This window comes from Sminthopsis crassicaudata, chromosome 2, assembly GCF_048593235.1.
Source record: "Sminthopsis crassicaudata isolate SCR6 chromosome 2, ASM4859323v1, whole genome shotgun sequence".
Lineage (NCBI taxonomy): Eukaryota > Metazoa > Chordata > Mammalia > Dasyuromorphia > Dasyuridae > Sminthopsis > Sminthopsis crassicaudata.
In genome coordinates this window covers 569,644,863-569,659,706 of record NC_133618.1, presented here as the reverse complement: position 1 = coordinate 569,659,706, position 14,844 = coordinate 569,644,863, and the positions used below count along the sequence as shown (strand labels likewise).

Below are 14,844 nucleotides of genomic sequence, written 5' to 3'. Positions count from 1 at the left end.
ACAACTAAACTTTCTTTTGTTGTTCCCATCAAACTCAAGTCTGGCTGGCAAGGGGCTCATTTTTTTCTATTTATATTCTCCTATTTAGAAGTAAGTATGCTTAACACATAGTGAGTATTTAAAAATACTTTTTCAGTCATTCTGTGAATTATTTTATTGACTATTTCACTCCTTTTCACTTATGTACCATATCATCTGAAGAAAAGCATCTATTTTGGGCCCAGGTCTTTACTACCAAAAAAAAAAAAAAATACTGCTATGAATATTTTTGGTGTATATGAATCTTTTTTAAAATATATTTTTAGACTTCCCTTGGAGTATATGGCTAACAGTGAGAACTCTAGGTCAAAATGTAATAACTCTCTAGCATATTTTCAAATCCATGAAGACTGTGAAAGAATTAGACTCATTTACACAGCTATCAACACTATATTTGAGTGTCTTAATCCCCTCTCTTTGGCACTTTAAATTCTCAACAATTTGTTTCCAGCCTCTCCTTTTTATACATTATTTCAGCACCTATCTAAAGAGTTGTTGTGAGGATCAAATGAGAATAATCTGTAAAGTGCTTAGTACCTACTATAAGCCAAGCACTGCTAAATAAATGCTTACTCCTTTCCCGTTGCCCATATGCTCTCTGGAAAAATCTTTCCTCAGCAGCTTAGGGCCTATTTCAGGGCATTTCTGGAGTACCTCAAGACCTCAAGAGGGGTTCAGGGCTGTCCTAGAGCCTAGTAACCAGAGAAGAACAAATTTTCTCACTAAATATTTGGAACAAGTAAATAAAATGTTTCTCTTCAGAGATAAAACTATAACTGGATTAACCTGAATAGTTCAAAATTTGCCAAAGTTTAAAGTATAGTGACAAATTTCCAAGTTTCTTCCCCTCCCCCTTTTAAAATGTCAACCATGAGTGTACTTCGATTAAGTATTAAGTTTAAGAAGATAATGCCAATACCCCTCACTCTCAATTTTGCTTAACTGAGATAACTATGAGTGCTATAAAATAATTAGACCTCATGGGATTTTTAAAAAAGATACTCAGCCGTGGCTAATAACTTATAAGAACCCTGGGGTACAATTATTTCTTGTTGCCCATATTCTTTCAACCTCACTGGATTCCTTTTCATCTGTTCTAACTCTTAAGAGTCAGAAGGAACAAAGGACAAATATTGTAGAAACTATTTTCTCACTGACTATAAACAAGTTCACCCTTTCTTCTTTTCTAATCCTAAAATAATTTTCCCAATACACATTTTATGGATTAAAGGGAGATCAATTCAACATGTAGACATTTTATCTAGCACAGAATTACTCATTTATCTACATAATAAGTTGCTTATAAAAACTGCATATAAACCTAGCAAAATATATTAAGAAGTACCATAAATTTCATACCATTACTTTGAAAATAACAGAAGATAGCTAGGCCTTAGTAATCTCCAACAACTTGTTTCTAAATTTCTTAGTCCAGAATTTTCCAAACTATGTGACCTGTAAGAAGCAATAACCAAAATGGCTGGCAATTTTCAAGAAGAACTTCCCAAAAAACTGTTTAGTTTTTTCAAAGAAACAAGGGTCAAAATTAACAAAGATTAAACTAACATGTGAATTTGCTCTAATGGATTGAGAATATAGTGTAGCAATTGAATGATACAGGAAAACAAGGTATCTTGTATATGTATATGTCACCAAATAGGGTACAACAATCACAAGTAATCATTATAGGTAATATGAGAAAATATAGACAACTGATTGAAATGTAAAATTAAATTGCCATTTAATTTTTTTTTCTATTGTCTAAAGGGAAATAGCAACCTTTTTCAAGAGGCAAGAATATAACTTGTATGAAGGAAAAAAATCCACTTAAGAAGCAGCTGTAACTAGGAAGCAAAAGGGATAGGTTAGCAAAAATACAGGAGAAAAAAAAAATCCAAATCCAGGAAATATAATCCACTGCATTTATAATTAGGATTCATAATTACTGTTGCTCATGGAAAAAACACATGCTAGACTTATTTTATATACTTCAAAAGTATTTAGCAAGAAAAATATCAGCAAGCAACTATTAAGTTCCTACTATGCTCTAAGCACTGGAAATATACATATATAAAATAAAACAAACAAACAAACAAAAAACCCCTGTTCTCAAGCAGCTTCCATTCTAGTAGAGAAAATGAATGTGTATATATATATATATGTACATATATATATATATATATATATATATATGTATATTATAAAGGAGGAAAGGGTAAATACATAAAGGTCTCAATAGAAAGTGGTGCTTGATTTGAAAACAAATGATTCTATGAAATATAGGAGAAAGAAGTACAATCCAGGTACCAGAAGCAAAACCAGTGCAAAAGCACAAAGAAGGGAGATGAAGTCTGTGAATAATAAACAGTAAAATGACCAATTTGGCTAGAAAAGTTGATTATAACCAGGTTGCAAAAGGCCTTAAAATGCCAAACAAAAAAGTTCATACTTTATCCTAGAGGCAAAACAACAGAGATATCGTGCAGATGATTATATAGGAAGGTGCTATAGTGAATTTCAACTTAAGTAAAAAAATTGCTATAGAATTAGTGTAGAGGATAGGTTGGAAAAGAGAAAGGTTTGAAAAGCCTTTAAAAAATTGAAAAGGTCAACCACGTAGCAGGGAATTGCAATAGTGCATGTAAGAGATGGTGAGGGACTGAATTAAGTTGATGTGAAAGAGTCAGGAGTGGTATGTAGGGTTTTAAAGTCAAGATTTGGCAAATGACTGGAAAATGAGGATGAAATGAGCACAATGTCAAAGCTGAAAACCTGACAGAATATAAATAAACAAATTCAAAAAAAAAAAAGGCTTAGTGTATGGCAATGAATTCTGCTTGAGGCACATCTTGTTTGAAATGTCCAAAGGGCAATGGACAATGCAAGATTGAAATAGGGGACACACACAAAAAAAAAAAAAACATTATGGCATTCTGAAAAGTGCATAGAGAGGAAAGGGAAAGGGCAAAAGCCTTTGGAATATACCCCCAATTAATAAGCATAACATCTAAGATATCTATCAAAAATCCCTGAGCAGGAAGGATCAGAAGAAAGGAGAAAAAAGTTAAGTTTTTCAAGGAAAAATTCTTTTACAACAAAATCTTTATTAAAGTTATATCTGACATAAAAAGAACTGAATTACATAAAGAATAGGTAAGAGGGGACAGAGCCAAGATGGCGGTGAAGAGACACAACTTTATCTGAACTCTCCCAGATGTTCCTCAAATTACAGCAAATCAAGCTTTTGAACTAGTTTTGGAGTGACAGAATCTACTTCCAACAGAAGATAATTTGGAAGAATTTCAGAAAAGGTCTGCTTCAGTTCTGCATGGAGGGAGGCAGGTGAAGCACAGGCAATACAGAGACCCAGGGTGGTATGGGCACCCCGAGCGAGCCAGGAAATATACAACAGCGTTGGCTACTCTATGCCAGTCAATTAGCATGTTAGCTATAAGACACCCAACACAAATACAAAAGGCAAATAATGAACTCCTAAACCCCAAGAAAAAAACAAACAACAACAAAAAAAAAAACCCAAGGGACCTGGCCACATCCACTCAGCATTGGAAATTAGCACTAGACTCAAGTGTAGCCACTGTCACACCTGTAGATGAAGTTTGGACAATCTCCCCTTTGCCTTAAAAGGGAACCTCAACCTTTTAAAAAAATGAGCAAAAAAATCAAAAAGAACTCTACCCATAGATAGTTTTTATGGAGAAAGAGAAAAACAAATTATAAACCCTGAGGACACAAAAAGCAGATCATCTCCAGATGAAGCCCAAAGAATGATTGCTAGGAATTGGTCCCCATACCCAAGGCTCTCTTAGAAGAATTCAAAAAGGATCTTAAAAGAGAAGGAAAAAATGGGGGGGAGAAAAATAAAAACTTTGTCAGAGTTAAGAAAAGGAAATAGAAATTATCTGAAAATGCCTTATAAAATAGATTTAGTGAAATAGAAAAAGCATGTAACTTCTTACAAAACAGATTTGAGAAAACTCCTTGAAAAACAATTTGTGAAATGGAAAAAAAAAATCTACTAACTGTAGTGTTGGTTTTCTGGAGGTCTCTGAGGCAGCCCTCTTTTCAGTAGAGTAATCACCAATAGCCAGATGTTGAAGTCCAAATCCTTTATTATCTCCTTCACAATCTAGTTTCCTTGCCTAGGGCCTGGGCCAGGTTTCAGGAGAGCCTTTCAGACTTGGTCTCAGTGGGGGAAGTGCAGGAGGCCAGCCACCATGATGTGAGATGAAGTGAATGAATCTGGTTGAGTCCTCGGGCTTGTGCTTCAGCCTCCAGCCATCACCAAAGTAGATGATGGAATGAATGAGATGTCAAAAATCAATAAAACATGGCTAAGATGACAGGAAATGATAATGATGAATGTTGGAGGGGATATGGGAAAATTGGGACACTAATACATTGTTAGTGGAATTGTGAACTAATCCAACCATTCTGGAGAGTACAATTTGGAACTATGCCCAAAGAGCTAAGAAACTGTGCTGAGGAAAAAAATCATGCCTCCAAATACCTAAAAGTCTATATGATCTATTGAAAAACTAAAATCTTTCTATTTTGCACAAGAAAATGTTGTTAAAAGTGATATAAGGAAAAATTATTTTGAAGTATTAATGATAGCATTAATAAATTAGGATAAATTTTCCCTAAAATTGAAAGGTTTTTAAGATTATGTTGAATCCATTTAAAAATACCTATAGACAATATAAAATACTTGGGAACCTGTCAAAACATGGAAGAATTATATGAACACAAAATTACAAAACATTCTTCACACAGATCTAAATAATATTATTGTGTGTGACCCTGGAGAGATATTAATTGCTATTTATAAACTGAGTAAATATAATGCAAATAACAATACTCTAACTTAATTTATTCTGTCATAGCAATCAAATTACCAAAAGATTACGTTTATAAAATTAGAAAAAAAAATACAAAATTTATCTGTAGAAATACCAATGAAAAAAAAAAAAAAAAATAGAAGGAAAAAGGCCTAGCAGTATCACATCACAAATTATTCTACAAAGCTGTAATCTTCAAAACCAATTTGTTATTAGGTTAAAAAGATAATGGATTCCAGGTCGATCAAGATTCCCTTGATCCAAAGAACAGATTAAGTACACAATATATAGAAGCAAATGACAACATAACAGCGTTTGATAAAGTCAAAGACCTCACCTACTGGGGGAAAAAAAACTACTGGGAAAACTGGCAAGTAGTCTGGCAGAAAGGAGGCACAGACCAACATATCACTCCATTTAAAAAACTTAAAATGGGTACTTATTTACACAAGAAAGGAATATTAATGGAGTAAGGAAGAAATGACCTGTCAAATTTATGAGTACAGGAAGTTTGTGACTGAAAATGAGGTAGAATTTCACAGGAGGTGCAACAGATAATTTTGATTATTCAAGATTTAAAAGGTTTTTTGCACAAATAAAGCCAATACAGTTAATTAGAAGAAAACAAGGAAAAATAAGAATCTTTTATAAGAATCTCATTCCTAAAACATGGGGTATTAAGACAAATTTATGAGAATATAATCCATTTCCCAATTAATAAATGGTTAAAGTATATGTATAGGTAGTTTTCTAAGAAATTCAAGCTATTGGTAGTTATATGAAAAAATGTTCTAAACTAAAAAATTTATTATTGTGTTTTGACATGTCCTACTTTGCATGACCCCATTTGGGATGTTCTGGGCAGAGATATTAATGGCTTGCCATTTCTTTTAATTTTACAGATGAGGAAACTGAGACAAATCAGATTAAGTGACTTGCCCAGGTCACACAGCTAATAAATGTCCAGAGCTCTATCTACTGCCCCACACTAATAATTAGAGAAATACCAAAATAAATTTAAAAATAAAAAAAAAATTGAGGTACCACCTCTTACACTCAAGATTGACAAACATAACAAAGAAAACAAATGCTAAAGAGGATACACTAATATAGTGTCAGGGGAACTGTGAACTAATTAGTATGGAAAAATCTGTGATATGGAGAAGGATGATGATGGCCTGGAGCCCATGTATGTAAAAGAGCAGTAGCAATAGAAAACAGCACCAGGTTTGGGAGAGCCAGAAAGATTAACTGGCAATTGATCAAAAAAAGAGACTCAGAGAACTCTTATGCTAAGCACTGGGTGTAGACCTAATGCTGCTGTTCAACAACTCCACTGCACATACCTATTTCTGGGTCATTGTTTCAAGCCACAAAGGAGCACTTTCAATCAAGAGGGAGTAGAAAACAGGAACAGTATGGAATCAGGGACTCTTCCTGAATAAGAATCAGAGTTCAGACCAAGAAGACAGTGCCAAAAGTACACCACCTTGGAAGGACTAAAAACTTCCAATTTCCCAAAACCAGGTCTGAATACAGCAGTGCAGAAAAAAGTCTGAAGTTTAAGATACACCTCCCTCTGCTCCCCATAGTGGAAAAAAGTTCAAAATCAAGAGGTGGGAAAATGAGCAAATAACAAAAAAAGAACCTGACCATAAAAAGTTACTGTGGTGACAGTTAAGATTAAAAGATGTGAAAACACACACATGCGCATACACACACACATCCCTACCACTGTAGAATTTTTTAAAAATCAGAATTGGTCAAATAGAAAAAGATAATAAGGGGCAGCTAGGTGGTGCAGTGGAGCATCAGTCCTTAAGTCAGAATGGATTTGCCTTAATATATGGTTAGTGCATGTGCTTCCATGCACATCCGGAGGGAAAAAAGAAAACATACTACTTTCTATTTCCATTAATTTTTCTCAAAAGGAGAAATATCTTAATTTTCTATTCATTTCCTTGAATTTTTTCTTTATTTTGTGCTTAGGTATTTTGGGGAGGGTAATGTTATTTCAAGAAATGCAGCAAAAGCCTTTCACAAAATATGAGACCCATTTCTGTTAAAATATTAGAAAGCATAGGACTTGATAGAACCTCTTTAAGTAGCATTTATCTAAAATCAGACTGGAAAAGGATAAACTTGAGACCTTTCCCAATAAAATCAGTAGTGAAGTAAGAATGTCCACTACCATTATTATTCAATCCTGCACTACAAATGCTAGTTTATAACAATTAGAGCAATGAAGACAAAAATAAATTGAAACAAAATAGGCAACAGCAAAAAAACAAACAAAAAAAAAAAACACTCTTTCCAGATGACATGACAGCATACTTAAGAGCACTCTAGAAAATCAACTAATAAACTAGCTGAAACAATCAACAACTTTAGTTTCAGAATATAAAATAAATCTATTCCTATACATTACCAACAAAATCCATCAAGAACAACATAAACTATCTGGGATTCCACCTGCCGAGACAAACCCAGAAATTAAGTGAGCAAAATTATAAAACACATTGCACACTAATAAAAACAGATCTAAACAATTATAGAAAATATTCATTGCTTGGTTTAGCAGGGCCTAAATAACTAAATTTCTTTAGTATTATACTAGTCAAACTACCAAATAATTATTTCCTATAGAGCTTGTGACTAATGAAGTTTGAGAGACTTAAGTTTCTGGGTAGTTGATTAATTATATTATTAATTAATTATAGTTAACAAATAATATAATAAAAGGATGGTCTTTGGCTATCTTTCATAAATCAAAGTCCCCTCCTTGAGATCTCTTGACCTCATATATCCTTGGAAGAGTGGGCATTACTAACAGGTAACAATCAACTCTGATTAATAATTAATGAGAATATTATAATGAAGCCTATTCTAATGAGAGGCTGGGGGACCAGGGCTTTGATTAGGAAGTCACTCTTACTCCCAGACAATCCCTGCCTAAAGCAATCTAGAGAAAGCATTTATTCCCATCCAAGCCTCAGAACACAAAAGACTGGAATTCATTTAGATGGGATTTTCTTTTTAAAGTTCTGCAAACTGTTGGGGGGGGAGGTTTTTTTTTTGTTTTGTTTTGTTTTAAAACAATTCCACCTATATAAAATGGTCTTAAATGTAGTAAATTTTGGGCAAAGTCAGTAAGATCTTTCAAAGATTGGTTGTATCAATAAGAATTATTAATTTCCAAATAAGAAAATAGAAAAAAATTTAATCTCAATAATTGGTTATCAATAAGAAATAATCATTTCTCTCAGTACCAGAAAAAAATAGTAACAAAATTCATCTGAACAAAAAAAAAAAAAAAAAAAACAATAATATTAAAAGAATCAATGGAAAGGGGAAAAAATGACTAAAGAAGGCAGTATAGCAATTCTAGATATCAAATTATACTACAAAGCAGTATTCATCAAAACAATCTGATGAAACAGTGGAACAGATTAGGTACATAATACATAGTAGTAAATGATACGAATAGTCTGTTTGAAAAATCCAAAGATCCAAGCTTTGGAGGTAAGAAACTTTCAATTTAATAACAATTGCTAGGAAAATTCCAAAGCAGTTTAGCAGAAATTATAGACCAGTATCTCACAATGTATATCAACTTAAGGTCAAAAGAAGTACATGATTTAGAAATAAAAGGTGATATCATTAGTAAATTAGGGGAGCATATAAATTTTACCTATTAGGTCTAAGGAAATAGAAAAGTGTTTAAAGAAAAAGTGGAGGGGCAGCTAGGTGGCGCAGTGGATAGAGCACCAGCCTTGAATTCAGGAGGACCCGAGTTCAAATTTGGTCTCAGACACTTAACACTTCCTAGCTGTGTGACCCTGGGCAAGTCACTTAACCCTAGCCTCAAAAAAAAAAAAAAAAAAAAGTGGAAAGGTTCATAGGTAGTATAATTTTCATTACATGAAATTAAAAAGCTTTTGCACAATACTAATACAACCATATTTAGAAGGAAAACGAAATTCCAAAAATAATTTTACAGCTCATTTCTCTGATAATGGCCTAATTTCTCAAATATATAGGAAACAGACAAATTTACAAAAATAAAAGCAATTTTCCCAAATGACAAGTGGTCAAGGGATATTAACAGGCAATTTTCAGAAGAAATCAATTATCAATAGTTATGTTAAAAAATATTCTAAATCATAACTGATTAGAAAAAAGCAAATTAAGACAACCTTGAGATACCACCTCACACCTATAAGATTTGGTTAACATGGGGCAGCTAGGTGGTGCAGTGGATAGAGTACCAGCCCTGAAGTCAGGAGGAAGTCACTTAAACCTAACTGCCTCAGCAAAAAAAAAAAAAAAAAAAAAAAAAAAAAAAAAAGAATTAAAACAGATTCCAGCTTTGTTTTTTTTTTTAAGACGGCTCATTTGCATTTCTCCAGAAGTAAACATTTCTAAGAACTACTGTCCAATTAATGGATAGTCAAAGACTATGAACAGCTCAATTTTCAGTTTTCATTTTATCAAAAACCATACATAAATATGCTGTTAATAATCACTATTTCAAAGAAGCCTGTTAAAAACAATCCTGAGAATCTATCGCATACTGATCAAACTGACAAGCTGACAAAAAAAAAAAAAGGAACAATGATAAATGTTGGCAGGGCTGTGAGAAAACAAGTGCATTAATACACTGTTGGAGGAGTTGTAAATTGGTCCAGTCATTCAAAAAGTCATCTAGAACCATGCCCACTATGTTATTAAATTACAATTATTTGATCTGGTGATACCATTACTAGATCTATGTAACACCACCTTGCCTGCTCTCCCCACTCCAAGATGAGGTTGTTTAGCTAGTTTTCAGTCATGTCTGACTCTTCATGATACTTTTTTTTGGGGGGAGGGAGGATTGTTTTTTTTGCAAAGATCTTTGAGGGGTTTGCCAATTCTTCTCCAGCTCCTTTCAGAAGAAAGGAAAGCAAGCAGTTTTAAGAGACTTCCCCAGGGTCACAAAGAGGTCATTTTGTGGTGGAAAAGAATTGGAAAATGTTTAAAGCTTTGATACAGGAATGTGATTAAATACTATATTATGCGGTAAGAAATGATAACGGGGGCAATTTAAGAAAAATCTAGCAAGCCCTATGCAAACTGATGCAGACTACAATGAACAGTACCAGAAATTTATTCAATAATATCATGATAAAAACAAACTACTTTGTAAGGCTAAGGAACTCTGACCTACACAATGATTAGCCATGATCTCAGAGGAGTAATGATATAACATTCTACCTTTCATATCCTAATAGGTGATGATCTCACACAGCATATGTGTATATTATGTACATACATATGTATGTACACACACATTTATATGTATATATGTAATATATTAAAAACATATATACACACACATGTATACATACATACATATTTATTCTCTCCCTCCCTCCTGGATATGACCAGTGAGAAATTTTTGTTTGTTTGTTTAATTCTATGTCTTTGTTAGAATGGCCTAGTTTTTCCTTTCTTTTTCAACTTGGATGGCTGGGCAAGGCAGAGGGTAAATTGGAAGGAAGAGAAGGTGAATTCTGATCAAAAAATGTAGCAGCAGAAATGGTTTTGCTTCTTGCCATTAACAATTTCAAATCTTAAATCCTAAAAAAAAATCCATTTTTAGAAGAAACTGCAAATATAATCTGCCTTGAAGAGTCAAGAAAAATTCAAAATCTCCATCTTCTTTAACTAAAAAGTTATCCCTCACTTTCCTTAACACTCAGATTTTCAAAAGCCTAAAGAGCTCACACCTAAACAGGACTTCACCAATCTTTTAATGGATGGCAATAAAGTTAAGTTTATGATATGGAAAAGTGTACTATGCAGGGAAGAAAGCCAAGGGAGCTTCATAAGGAAAAGACTACTAGCTCTACTTTCTGGTTATTCATTCAGCTCTATTCATGTGGCCACCAAGTCAGAGCCAGTGAAGGACAATACTGCAAACAAAAAGAAAACCAGAACTGTAATATGGGAAAAGTCTCTGGAATCATATTATTGCCAAGGATAATGTAACCATAAGACAAGTCCCCTTTATTCCTTTTCCTCATATGTAAAATGAAAAGATAGTTCTAGTTAGCAGCTGAGGTTCCAGTTTATTGATCCAAGAGCTTCTATGATAAGTACATTCATTACTTACAAAAGTTCCCAGTATGGCCTGAATCAGATTAAAACGAGAAAAAGTTAGCAAAATACAAACAAATATAACAATGTTAATTTGTCTTTCTCAAAATCAGTATGAAGCTTGCAAGGATCCATTTCTATTTGAGTTTGACACCATGTCTAGATTACTAAGTCTTTATCATAATTTATCTTGCATGAAATTTTGACCGTATTATTCCCTCCTCCCACCACATTGTATTTCTCCTAGAGTCAAGAACTTTGTATGTTTTCATTTCCTCATACATATCCTTCAGTACTTAACAAAATGCTTCATATATGAGATGTTGAAGAAAAGGTTTATGTCTGTTAAAAATAAGTTTAAACAGGTAAAAATGTCTAGAAACAAACTTTAGGCAAAGAATTTAAAAACCCTTTTGAAAGTAAATTGTCAAGAGTTTACTCAAACTTCTAAATTTGTGGGTAGTTCATTCAAACTTTTCTTAGTATTTGGCATAGTGAGAAAAGTTGAATTTTCATATCTATAGAGAGAACACTTGTGTTTTTAGGGGATAGCAAGAGCATTCAGTTTCATCTGTTGAGTCTTTATACAGAAGTTTATAGGATCACAGTTATCCCACAAGTCACTTTGCCTAAGATATGATGATAACTGTACTTTGCGCTGAAGAAAATTAGGGAAGAAGAGGGTTGGAGTTTAGGAAGGTATAGGAAAATCTAAATTAGGTAAAAGCTAGGGGGCAAGGAAAAGTAACTGGGTAAAGCTATTTTAAAAGCTTTCCAAGATTTCCAAATTTGCTTTCCAAGATGCTATATTCAAAGATGGATACTTCATATTCAGACATCTTATTTTATTACACTTTGCTTTATGCACTTCCAAGATAAAGGGTTTGTGACAAACCCTGTGCTGAACAAGCCTACCCATTTTTCCAAAAGCATGTGCTTAACATGGTATTGGTGTCATGTTTTTGGTTATTCTTAAAATATTTCAAACTTCCATTATTATCTTGTTATAATGATTTGTGATCAGTGATCTTTTATCTTGTCTGTTACACTGATCTTTGATGTTACTACTGTAACTCTTTTAGGGTGCCACAAACCCATTTAATACTGCCAACTTAAATGATAATGTGTGTTCTGATTATTCCACTGACTTCAGGTCCCATCTCTCTCTCTCTCTCTCCTCGGGCCCCCAATTCTCTGAGAGACAAACAATACTAAAATTAAGTCAACACTTTATTGTTAACTTTATTTTTAAAAATTGTCATACCCACCCCAATCTTCAGTAACCATAACTCTGACTCAGTCATTATGGGGTTAGAGTCTCCACACAACAAACAAAAAGATTATGTAGGCTCAAATGATGGCTAGCAATTTTTATCAAGGTATTTTTTAATGTATCAGAATATTGGTTTTTCAGACATATTATCATTATAGATTAAATAGGCTTCAGTATATGTAAACATAACTTTTATATGCAAGGGAATACCAAAAATATCTATGACTATTGTGGTGATGAAGAATCTAACAAAAAAAAAATAATAATAATAATAATTCAAGAGGTAACAAAATACCTGAAAGCAGAAGTGATTAAGTATGAATTCTAAGACATTAGTATTTCAAACAGTAGAGGGACTTATATAAAGTGCTTTCACACATTGTCTAATCTCTCTTCACACCATTTCAGCTCTGGGATTTAGTAACTTAAATAGGGAACAGAGTAGCTGCTAATTCCAATACAAATAGAAAACAGGCCTTTTATAACATTTCAAAAATCTCAAAATTATCTTTGGAACTATTTAGGGGCTTTAAGAAAGTAGGGTTCAATGTAGCCTTAAAAGAATAGCAGCTTAGATTTTTTAGACAATAAGTGTAATACTTCGTATCATTGAATTAAATCACTACCAAGTTGGGGGGGGGGGGGGGGGAACAGAATAGCAGAAGTGTTCTTTTCCTCATTTTACAAATAAGGAAACAGGATCAAGAGACCTGAACTCAGGTCTTAGACTCAGTAATATTATTAGTAGTAATATTATTAGTAGTACATAAATGTGTATTTTTAAAATGTTTTTACATGTTACCATCACTTAATCCTCACAGTAATCCTGTAAGGGCAGGTGGTGGTCTTCATTTTACAAATAAGAAATATAAAGCTGATAAGTTAAATGACTTTAAATTCTTCAACTATTAAATATCTGAGACGGCATTCCAACTCGGGTCTTCTTGTCTCTAAGACCAGCATTCTATCCCCTATGCCAGTTATCTGTATATATAATTGAAGTCATGCCTAACATAAGTGAAAAATCACATAATGGGGTAATTTTAAGTTAGATTTTTTTTAATCAGACACAAAAATAAAACCAAGTAATTAATAGAAATTGACTTTCTTCCAATTGCCCTTCCACTGCCCGCCCCCTAGCTTCTTATGACCCACAATTATATTTCTTCCAGTTTGTTTCTAACTATTAGAATATATAAGAAAACAGATTTCATTCAAAAACAGATTTGGGAATAGATGATTAACAACCTCTCAGGAATTAGGAACAAAAGTTACATATACTAAACCATTTCCTGCTTTCAAAGTAAAGACAAAAAGGAAAGAATCTACCCTACTACTTTATAGTAAGACTATAATAGCTAAGTTCTATACAATTAAAAAACTTCTTAAATCATGGTCATTAGTTGCAATTCAAAGTAATGACCTCCAAAAATGACCGTCAGTAGGAAAAACAGGAAAAACACTTGTAGTAATTTGTGATTTTTCTCTTGATAGTCTACTAGTCAGGATTCTGTGTTTTCCTTGCTGCTAATTCCTGGGTTCAATTCCTAGTCAATAAAGGTCTTAAGGAGAGCATACTATACTGTAATGCATGGGGGTACTGGACTTTAAGTCAAGATGACTTGGCTTCAGTTTCTCAATCAAGGTAGCTAATTCTCTCCCCACTTTCTTCCTCTCTTTCCTTCTCTCCCTCCCTCTCTCCCTGACTTTTTTTTCTCCTCCCTCCGTGTGTGTATGTGTGTGTGTGTGTGTGTGTGTGTGTGTGTGTGTGTGTGTCTGTCTGTCTGTCTATCTGTCTTTCTTTCTCTCTCTCTCTCTGGAGCACATCAATTTCTCTTTCTGTGCAGTAAAATAAGTTGGTTGGATTCTAAAAAATTCTTAATTTTCTTTCAGCTCTAAATCTATGATTCCATGATATTATACTGCATGACACATTTATAGGTTTATCATAAAAAGTTAAAATCATCTCATACATTGGTCACCTAGTATTTGATCTGTACATTTTAAAAGCATCAAAAGAGCTATTAATAAACACATCTGGTCTCCATTAAAGAAGCTAAGAAACATGTAGTCTTATTCCTGACTTCTTCCCCTATCAAAACAAAATTATTCACATTTTGCTTTCTGACTCCATCGTGAACTTTTATTTTGTACAATATAGAATGTCTACAAAAGATAGAAGTTTCCATATTCTGGAAATTTGAATAAATGATCAAGAATCACCAATTTGGATCTTCCTATAGTATAATGAGAAGCTGGCAGTCCTTATTTGAGATTCCATATACAAAACTGTAAAGAACTTTAAAATAATTCTGTCTGAAAGTTAATAGAGCCATTCTTTTAAAGTAAATTAAAGTAATATGGAAGAAATTAAATTAATTTTTCCATCAAAGTAAAAGAATGAAAATTAAATTCATTTTCTCATAAATTTTGAATGAGGTAAATATTTTATATCAACTGAGACAAAATGGAAGTGTGAATTCAATTATTCAAATAAAAAGTGAATTATTCTATTATTAATAAAAAGGTAGA

General features: G+C 33.1%; 1 protein-coding gene across 9 annotated transcripts in view; it reads right to left on the bottom strand.

Annotated features, from left to right (window-relative positions):
* The window catches only part of ZFAND6 (zinc finger AN1-type containing 6), a 95,725-nt gene that overhangs the window by 68,105 nt on the left and 12,776 nt on the right, over positions 1–14,844 (bottom strand). The window lies entirely within an intron of this gene.